The 10544-nt window shown below is 39.6% G+C and overlaps 1 long non-coding RNA gene across 1 annotated transcript; it reads right to left on the bottom strand.

The window, feature by feature from the left end:
• Nucleotides 1-4936: 4936 nt before the first annotated feature.
• Nucleotides 4937-9788, bottom strand: LOC142967586 (uncharacterized). The gene is made up of 2 exons (XR_012958858.1): nucleotides 9606-9788; nucleotides 4937-7637 (listed from the first exon to the last, which is right to left on the bottom strand). It is a non-coding gene; the product is annotated as an uncharacterized LOC142967586 (long non-coding RNA).
• Between the last annotated feature and the right edge of the window lie 756 nt (nucleotides 9789-10544).

The following is a 10544-nucleotide window of genomic DNA, read 5'->3' as shown; positions in this document are numbered from 1 at the left end:
TAGGGCATTCTATCATTTCAAAATGTTTTTTAAAATCGTGCATATAGCTGCTGTGAATGGGAATACATCTGTCCAAGGTTGGGGCATGACGTTTGGTGTGAGCCCTGAATTCTTACAACGTCCGTCTCCGGCCACTGGAGGTGAATCGCACACAGTTTGCATTCAAGATGCAGTTTTACGTTCACACAGTACATGTGTGATGACAGAATACTCTCTCAAGTACAGCCAAGAGGTTTGACTGCATTCCCAACAAAGCAGGTTTACACACTGTCCCCTGAAGTTGTCTCTCTGACTGCAGGGCCAGATAACTGTAGAGCAGTTGCTTCAACATCTGCAGTGCTGAGACCTCTGCCAGTTCTATCTTACTGCCTGGCCTACTGGAAATTAGTTGAGCAGATGAAAAAAAGATTGGAGAGGTTTTCAAGCCAAAGGGAACTTTGACTCCCCAAGGATAGCAAGTGAGAGACAGGTGACAGAAGGGGTGAGTGAAAAATAGGACACAGATTGGTAGCTGTTAGATGGTGTGGTTTAAGACATTTCATGTGATTTACAGCAGTGCTCTTTCTTCTTTGAGACTGCAGCTTCTCACAGCCATACCCAGAGTGGCCTATATTTTACAAGGACATTGCTTGTACATCAACATCCATAACTTGCAACCATTGTTCATTTCCTAAATCATAAATTCATGCTTTATTATATCACATTGTAATAGGATTTCTTGTACATTTTATAGCACAACCTAACACAAATGTGTATGTAAAACATGATATTGGTGGAATCGTGTGTCTAGTTTTGAAGTTTTACTGTGATATGAGGCCATAAATGTTACACAAGCTAATTGTAGGTCTAAAATCAGTACCGCTTTAATTGTTCCCACACTTGTGTATTTTAACTTTATTATAGAAAATGTGTGAGTCTGTGTTACTAGCAAGAATTGTCTACTTATAATTACCGGTATAATGATTAGACTACCAAGTCTAACAAATCACAAGGGTCCATCTTTACATCGCAACAGATCAGGTGTGTGTACAGTATATTAAGCAGGCAAGAGGTTGTTTCCTAATGTCGATTGGACATTCTTTGAATTCCGTCCGTGTCTCGCTTCACCAGCCACATAGTCAGCAAGTGTTCTGGCACAAAAGATTGTGATTAAGCTCCTTGTGAAAACTCCTCATCAACCTGCGCAGAAAATTAATTGCTTTTCATGGCTAATTCAAAAGAACATTAGCATAAATTGACAGCTGCGGTGTGTGCCATATGCATATGTAAAATTGGAGTTCATTCCAGGGTCGGGCACGATCCTGGAGATAGAGTCACGGTTATACTCACAGAGGTCAAATGAAGGGACAGACCCCCTTTAGAGTGAATGCCAGCAGTGGATTGCAGCCTCAGCAGCCTGGCTGACACAGGGTTGTTTTTGTGTCTGTTAGCAGAATTAAACAATCCCCTGAGACATAACATCAACACACACAAGGTCCCTTCTGAATAATCAATTAGACCCACAAGTACTAAGAGAAGCTGACCAGGTTTCTGTAAAATCAGTCACACCCTGATAACCACGAAGGAAGGCTTGTATGGAGCTCGCTAGGTCGTCAACAAAAAAAAAAAGTGCTACTAAATTGTGACCATCATGAGTGCCACTTGTTACTTGGTAGTCATAAGTAGACATAGTTGGGGCTGGGTAATTACTATCAGGACAAGAGTCTGTGTTCAGGACTTACATTGATTAAGTGTTTGAGGCCATCTGCAGACACTTGGGGGCTATTACATTTTGATGAAACCAACAACAGCCAAACCTCCATGAAGAATGAGTAACACTACAAGTAACACATCCTCTTTTTCTGAAATTCTCGACAGACACTCAACAATAATTGCACCAGGGAACCCAACCAATTTTGAGCTGTGCACAAATAGCCTCCCATCGCTCCGATCCTCAAGGAATCACGAGATATAGATTATCGTGTAAGATTCCGATTGTTATTCAGAGGAAAGGCGAGCACATCGAATCCAGATAATGAGTGAATAGTCTTGTTAATTTGGCTGTTGTGTCCTATATCATCTCCTCTAATCCAGGGACAGCGAGAGCAATAACTGTTCACAATGAAAAGTCAGTTTTGCATAAGCCTGCAGCTGAAAAATACCAGTCATGGGTTATGGGGCTAGTAAAAGGAATCATTTCTAGCCATGGATGAAGAGAGATCAACAGAGAGTGTGTGTGAGAGAGTGTGAGAGAGTGAGAGTGAGAGCAAGGCCGAACTCTGAATACAGATTAGGGAGGAATAGGTCCACGAGATGTGAACAGGCTGAAAGGCAGAAAACCCAACACTTGCAGCAAGGAACATTTACTGTGTCTTAATTAGAGTCTGCCTTTGAATGACTTGAGACAACTGGCATCTGCAAAGAGACAGGCGTTCATTTCCCATGGCTACACCAAATAGCTCATGAGCAAATAATCTCTCATCCCCACCTCATAGCAATACATGTCCCAAACAACATACCCTTTTGAATTATTTAATAACCTGAGAGTGCCATCAGATGGTATTATTTGGCCTATGTTATTATGAGACTATTGTTGACTAAAAGTGAGACAATATCACCATTTACTGATTATTTATTGAAAATAATGAAGTGACTTCTTTTCATCTTCCTTTTGGGTGAACAGTATTGATATACCGCGGTGAAGTTAGTTTTAAATCGGATATTCGACTGACATTCAATCTGGACCAAGCGGTGTCTTCTTCTTCACTTTTACTCGATGCTGGAAGTAGTAGAACGGTTAGCTCATCTCCCATCAGTGTATTAAAACCAATGTTTTTGCAATACCTTCATGCTGACTTGCCAACATTGGTGAAAACATAAATCATTTATTAAATTGGTCTCATGTAGTGCACGTTATTTTTATTACTTACGCTACGTCTAAATCATTTATTTAACATACATATTTTAATGGCAAATAAGGCAAGTTGTTTCAATAGTTTCCATGAAATTTGACCCAGCAATTCAAATTTAAAATCAAAATGTATCCCTACACTTCACAGATGACACATGTGGGACTTGTGTGCTTTTTATTTTCCATTCAATAATCCTATATGAAGAGGCGCGTCCTGTGTAATGATTAATGATCATTTTGAGTCGTTGGGTCACTTCACATCATGGAAGTTATGAAAAAAACTGTCAATCTTTCAAATTAAAATATGTATGTAAAATAAATGAATCACACACGAATAAGTGTGCTACATGAGACAAATTTAGTATACTTTTTAAATAGTATTTTTCACTAATATTGGCAAGTCGGCATGAAGGTATTGAAAAAGACATTGGTTATATATTATTTAACACATTGATAATACCTTCAGCCCCCAGCTGTTTAACTCAAGCTCAAGGTGTTGAGCATTCACATCCTTCCAACATTGGGTCAATAAGAAGATCCTGCTGTGTCCGCATTTGATGTTTGTCGAATATCCAAATTAAGCTGCAAGTCTACAGCCATAGCAGCTGGGGCTGCACGTGTATGCACAACAGTGCTTTGAGCTAAATCCAAAAGGCCACATGCTAACATGCTATGACAATGCTAGAACGCACTGCATCCAATAGCTTCTGAGTTCTGAAACTCCAATCAAAGTCATAAATATCAACTTTGCATTGTCAGAAGATCAACAAAGTCATGAATATTCATCACCTGCGCACCATTAATGGCTGGTCAGAATAGCATGGCAAACCAGTGGGGCTCATGCACTAACATGCACTACCGAAAGGCACGCATGGCTGGCCCGGCAACGTAAACAAAGCACAGAGAAGCTCACATTACAGCACACACAGAGAGTGACACGGTAGACAACAGTCCACAATATCTTTACATAGCAAACGGTTGTTTGCTGCGCTTTTAATGCTCTGAATGCCATATAAAGAACCACAGTAATACAACTTGAAAAAACCAAGTGCCACCTACCTGACAACCCACAATCAAGCAGCAAATTGTGTCTAATAAAGGCATAAGGTTTTCTAGACAACAAAATAAATAAAGGTTACGAGAGCAACCAGCATGGGCTGACAAGCAGGGATACATTCTTTGAGTTCATGTCCTTTCTGGATGGTTCCCATTTATATTGACTGTCAGGTAAAGAGGACATGATAATGAAAGGTGAACACTCCAGTGAATGGCTCTCTCTGCCAGCCTACCATGCAATGCAAATATTGAAAACTCTGCTCAGTGGCCTGAGGTTGGCTGGATGTGTGTGTGTGTGTGTGTGTGTGTGTGTAGGACAGGTGGAGCATTCATCTTGTTAAAATATATAACACATACCTGCTTGTGACAATTGAATTTAGGGTAAAAAGCAACAGAAAACATTGTTCCAATATATTTTTGCGAGTATTTCTGACTTATCAAATACAAAACTCAAGCTGCCATCAACTTTAACATACTTCAAAAGTGGTCTTAATTTGAAATATTTGTGTTAAATTTGCATAATGCTTCATTGAGTGTGTAGTAACGTTTCATACAGATCATTTGCCACTTACCCTGGCATAAGCGCTTTATTAAGTATACAGATACCTCCCTCTGCTGGAGAAATGAGAAACTGCAGATTTAGAGGAACAATCAAAATGAAAAAAACCTAATACCTAAATTTAATACAGGGCTGAAGCTTGACTGGCCTTGTAGGTTAACAAGTAATCAGCTTCAGCATATGTGTTTTTTAATGCTTGTAAAACCCCCAAATGTCCATGAAGATCAACTCATTACCAGCCGCCACTGCATGCGTTTTGTTTTTAACTCTTTTTATGCATCGCAGATCTGGAATAAACTTCCAGAATACCCGAGGTGTGCTCCAAACCCTGTTCTTAAAATCAAGGCTTAAAACGTGTTTGCTGCTTTTCCGTGAGTCATTTCAAGATGTGACATTTTTAAACTTCTGTTCATTGAAATAAAAGCAATGCGTTTGAATTTGCATACACATTTTATTGTGTTGATATGAACAAAAATGCTGTTGGAAGTATTTACATATATTGGCATGTAAAAAAAAGAGGTTGCCCTTAAATCAATAAGGGCAAACACTGTATACAAATTCCACTTATATGCATTAACACATTCATAATACATTACAATGTATTAGTAAGGCTTTATAAAACTCAATGCATGTATATAATCATGCACGACAACTTATAAGGTATATATAAGATTATAAGTGGACATAATGTATTATAAGTTCAGCATTCATGCTTCATACGTCCATGCCAAAGTGACAACAGCATTTGAAAGAAGTTCTGGGTTATTTAACACATTAAAACTACCATAACTTTGCCAGTTATAAAGATACATAGAGAACTGTTCTAATGTAGCATAACTTCTTACACATTCTTAATTTCTGCTGTTTTTTTTTCATAAAAATGGAAAAATACATAAAATTTCCTTTTGGGTGGCATGAAACAATACAATGTGCTCCGCATTAACTTAATTAAGCCATCAAATGGTCACACACAAATGTCTCCCTCACTTTAAAGTGACAGAGCTTGGCTCCACACAGATTGAATGAGGTATTGAAAATATAACAATTTAGAACTACCAGGATAGCTAAATTATTCCTGTGTATTAGATAAGTTACCTCAAACCGTGCCGATTAGACAGCCTCTAACGCAGACACAACCCAGGGAGAGGATGTGATGAAAGAGAACGTCTTCCACCCGATGTGCATTGTTTCATAGGCCTGCCAACCACGCAGCACACTTACAAGGCAATTAGAAGGCAAAACTCAAGCTTCATATGACAAATATAACAAAATAATAATGTAACAGTATCATGAAGAAAACAAGGATAGAGACAAAGAGAAAACACTTTTTTCAACTATAAGCAACAATACTTTTGAGAAATTTAAGATGGATGGAAAATGGAAAAAATACACATATATATATATACACATACACATTTTACAATCCACCTTCAGATTACTCAAATGTGATTTACTATGACACAACAGCATTGTTTTCATATTCAGGAAGATATAAGGACAAACGTATGAAAAGGCGATGGAATGATTGTTTTGAACAATTATATTCGTTGCAGTAAAGGACTTTCTTTAAATCTGATCAAGCACTCAACCAGGTTATCAATGGGCTATATATCTGGTAAAGAGCAACAAGTATCTCAGGGAGCCAATGGAAATATATATTTTAATAGAGTGATTTAATAGAGTTTCATTGCTGAGTGACTAGTTTGTGACATAGAAACCTTAATAATCAGTTGTTTGAGAAAGAGGTGGCTTAACTCTGAAGCAAATTAACTAATCTACATTTTCCAGTTTGATTGGTCCAGATAATAGAACATCAGAGAAGATGGGAGATTGTGACATACGGATAATTCAAAACAAAGGTATCCCAGATTCATGCGGGCCATATCCCAGGAGAATTTAGTGGAGAATAATTCCCATAGTCCTCAACAGGCCGGGACAAGTGCAATACCACACACGTACAGAGCATTGCTACCTCTCCCAACCTGCTCAGAAAGGGATCACTTCTGATAGATTCATTTCAGTTCTATGATCAGTTTTGCATGGATTTGCACAGCAGTACAATGAAAAGCTGAAAGCAAACCAGCAAAACTAACCAGAGACCCATGTGCATAAGCTACCTCTGCAGTTTCCCCCAAGAAGATACACGCATCTAGAAGTATTTCAAGTGCTCACACTGCAGTAGAACTTCAAAAAAACTACCTGCACTATAAGCACTTTAATACTACTGAAACATGTCTTTAACAGAGCTGTAGTGGAAACCTGATTGACCACCACGGAGGAAGAACAACAACAATAAACAAAAAGAGGATTCAGATGGAAACACAGGCCACCATTAGTTTTGCATAGATTTGCACAACTTATTTCTTCTTGGAGCGCAACTATGCAAAACTAACAGAGAACTGCCTCAATTAACGAGTGTTTAACACAGTATACACACACACAAATAGATACAGGGGAGATGAGTGACCCAGCTCCTTATGCCAGAAGGAGCACTTAGGGCAGTAGGTGCTAGTCTACTTCACTATCTGCACTAGATGCACCTTAGCATAAGCACTAGTGGAAGGCATGAACGTGCAAGATAAGTTACACCAAATACCCATTTAACAATGATTTGTCACAACAGACCATTTCCATAAAACTTACATTTGGTCTGTATCTCACAGTAATTACTTACTTAATATAAAGAAAATTAATCAAACTCAGCAGCCAAACAGAGTCCGTGTACTGCTGAATAGACAGAACAGTGTCAGGATGCATGGTGCCTCACAAATATCAAGCGTGTTTGATAAGAGGGGCCTCGCTCCAGAAAGTTGCCTCACTCAGGAACAGCAGGTCCGCACATCACAGCAGGATGGTGATGAGGTCCTGCCAGATGTGTATTTGGATTCAGTCTATTCTGAACCAGCATAAACCGGCCATGTCCGTGAATAAGCCTGCTCCTCTAGTTGCCATTATCGGAATAGTGCTGAAAGTGCCTTCACTGCAGTAGATTATATAAAACTACCTGCACTGTAAGCACTTTGACACTACAATGACTTTCACGGGGTGCTTTCAAATGACACGACGAATTAGGACGGCTTACAATCCACAATGACGGGCTTTCCAGAGGAGATACAGATGTGCACGGGGGGTCTGCAAGAATAAATGAGACAATATCAAGTGTGTTAGCAACTTCAATTCAGGGCTGAAATCAATGATGTCATTATCACCCTAAATTCATGGTTTAATTGAGGTGCTTGTTATATCGGTTTAACAACCAAAAACTCACAGATAATACATTTACGATTAAACGAAACAAGGGACAGGCATCACATCCTCATATTTGTGAAACTGGCACCAGATGTCAGCCATTTTTGTGTGATAAAGGCTTAATTTATTTCGGAGTTTAATCACTTGTTACTCAAACTGTTCAGCCACTTCAGCACTACTTCAAATTGCCCGTAACTTCTTAAGGATTGCATTGTAATACTTATCGGTTCAGCCAACTAAGACTATTATCACCCTGGTTATGACTTGTTTTGTAACCTCCGCCAAGTAGGTCATGTTTACAGTTGTGTTCGCCTGTTAGCTTGTAAAATCTCTCTCATACATTGGATGTGATTAAAAAGAAAGTAAGAAACTGATCAGGGTTTGGTGCACATCGTGCCTGTGGTCATGAGTGATTTTAAAATTTACAGTTTTGCACGTTCCTTCTTGAACAAGGCCTTGATCTCGCCTAATTGCTTATTACAGTGCAATTTGACGCGCACGAGTTCAGAAAACAATGGGGAAACTTTGTGATGTCAAACTTAAGTGTGGTCATGGGGGGGGGGGACAACGAAGAGAAACAACCACGTGTAGAAACGTATTCAATAACACATTTTTAAAAAGGGAAACATGCGCGTAAACCAGGAAAGACACTTTACGCTCCGTCACATTGCTGTACCCCTCCCCCACGCGCTAACATGGCGCCCACGAGTCCGCATTTTGTAAACTACTTCCACCGACTGGATAGCATAAATAACATGCCTGTGCACGGGACAATAAAAAAGCAGGTGCATGTGAACCGTGCGCTCATTATGACCGGGCGCACCACGTGTGTGATAAGAGCTACTGCAAACTTACGCCAGAATCCAGCACACAACAAGCTAGTAGTACCCGAAGGGCTCCATCAAAACAGTTCAACGCAAGCATGTGCTAGCCAAACATGCTAGCGCGTGACACCTGCGAACCGGGCCAGCCTTCATAAAGATTGTTATCCGATGAATATTTATAATGCCACAGATCAGTCGTATTTAAAAACGACATATTGTCAAATAGCTTAAAAGACGCACCAAGTGAGCAGACTATGGTTGCCTAACACCCTCCATCCACTTCACAGCATTCTCTTATCTTAGCTGCTCAGAATAGCGTGCCCGTGCATGCTAACAAAAATATAAACGTCAGTGCATGTCGCTGAGTGCTTGTGGACACTGGCGCTTCCACTTAAGCACGTATAATGTGGTTGATAAAGCCAATGTCAATAAAGCAACTTCCACGATATCGTCCGTTTGTTAACGTTAGCAGCTAGCTGGATAGCACAGGCGCGCGGCCTGCTGCAACCCCATGTGCTGCTGCTGCTGCTGCTTTGTTCTGGAGGCACTTTTAAGTGCACACCACAGCGCACAAATGGACCGGGAACTTCATATTCGGCCAACATGTGGTCGATAACCGGAGCACACGAGTCTATAACTTGCAGCTACTACCGAAGTGTGTAACGCATCGTTTTTCACGAGTGAGTCTCACTTCCCCGAGGCACCGACTTCAGAGGTGCAGCAGCAACACATGCTTTTCAAATCTCGCTCATTCTCCAACCATGGAGGAGAGGTTGCCATGCGATGCGCCCCTTACAACATTGTTTTCAAATGCGGAAATGTACGATTAAAACGTTTTTTCCCGTGTGTATACGCACAAGTGTGGCTCCGGTGCCGCATACAGCGCCGAGCAGTTCACTTTCTGACATTTACCGTATCTCCAGAAAAGGCCAACAACAGGTTTCTTGCCAATAACATGCGCGTAACAAGACACTAACGTTAGCTTCTAAAAAAAATCCACCATCTTCACTCACTTGTACAGACTTACCGTTTACTCACACTGTTTTCATGGATATCTGCAAAACTGAGAAAAGAAAAAGACTTCGCAAATTGAGAAAGAGCTACGACGAATAATCCAAAAAAGCACAACCATGTGCTACTATTGTGGTTTGCAAGGAGTTTGTGAATCGTAGTAAGATTGCGAAAGTGGCGCGAGTAGAGTCTAGGTTTAACCATGTGGTGAATGAAGGGCGGCTCCCAGCCAGAACAGCTAAACCCCGACTCCTTCATTAGCATAAATCAACTACTTCCTCTCCAAGTGCGGCTCTCAAGTTTCCCCACTGGATTTACACTGTTGATAAACACGCCGAGGGGTCGATATTAGCGAACTTTTCTTCATGAGGAAAAAAAACGAACAAAAAGGCTGTTAATTTAGGCGACATCAAAATAAGATTTGCACAAGCGATTGGTTATTTTTGTTGATGTTAACAAAAAAGGTCTTGTGAATGAATGCGAATAAACACAAGAAATAACAAAATATATCATTCACTCACAACTATTTCTTAACAATTTAGCACATGCTTTTAACCATTTCAAACCAATCTTTCTTTAATGGCAATTTTCGAGTGTATTACCCTCAACATATTTAAGTTTTTTTTTGTATTTTGGGGTGCTTTCTAATAGCAGACGACATTTAATTATTCAATTACATTTTAAAACTATAGGGCCTGCATCATTTACACAGAATCAATCCTCACACATGGAACATGTTGGCTTGATGTTCTTGAATTAAAATGATTAACGTATAATCATAGTATTTTATGGAAATCTAAATATATAAAATACATTGGTGACTTGGTGTTTAATTTGCACTACAACTTGCTGTTGAAACGTTTTTATTTTATTTTTTTTTATTAACAATATGAGGTTATAACTAATTTGTACATGACACAAACATATGGTCATTAACAATATGCCTTGAATTAAG

Source organism: Anarhichas minor, unplaced genomic scaffold (assembly GCF_050575085.1).
Source record: "Anarhichas minor isolate MPS153535 unplaced genomic scaffold, ASM5057508v1 ptg000004l, whole genome shotgun sequence".
In the NCBI taxonomy this organism is placed as follows: Eukaryota; Metazoa; Chordata; class Actinopteri; order Perciformes; family Anarhichadidae; genus Anarhichas; species Anarhichas minor.
Note: the sequence above shows the minus strand (reverse complement) of the source record. Positions and strands in the feature narration are given on the sequence as shown.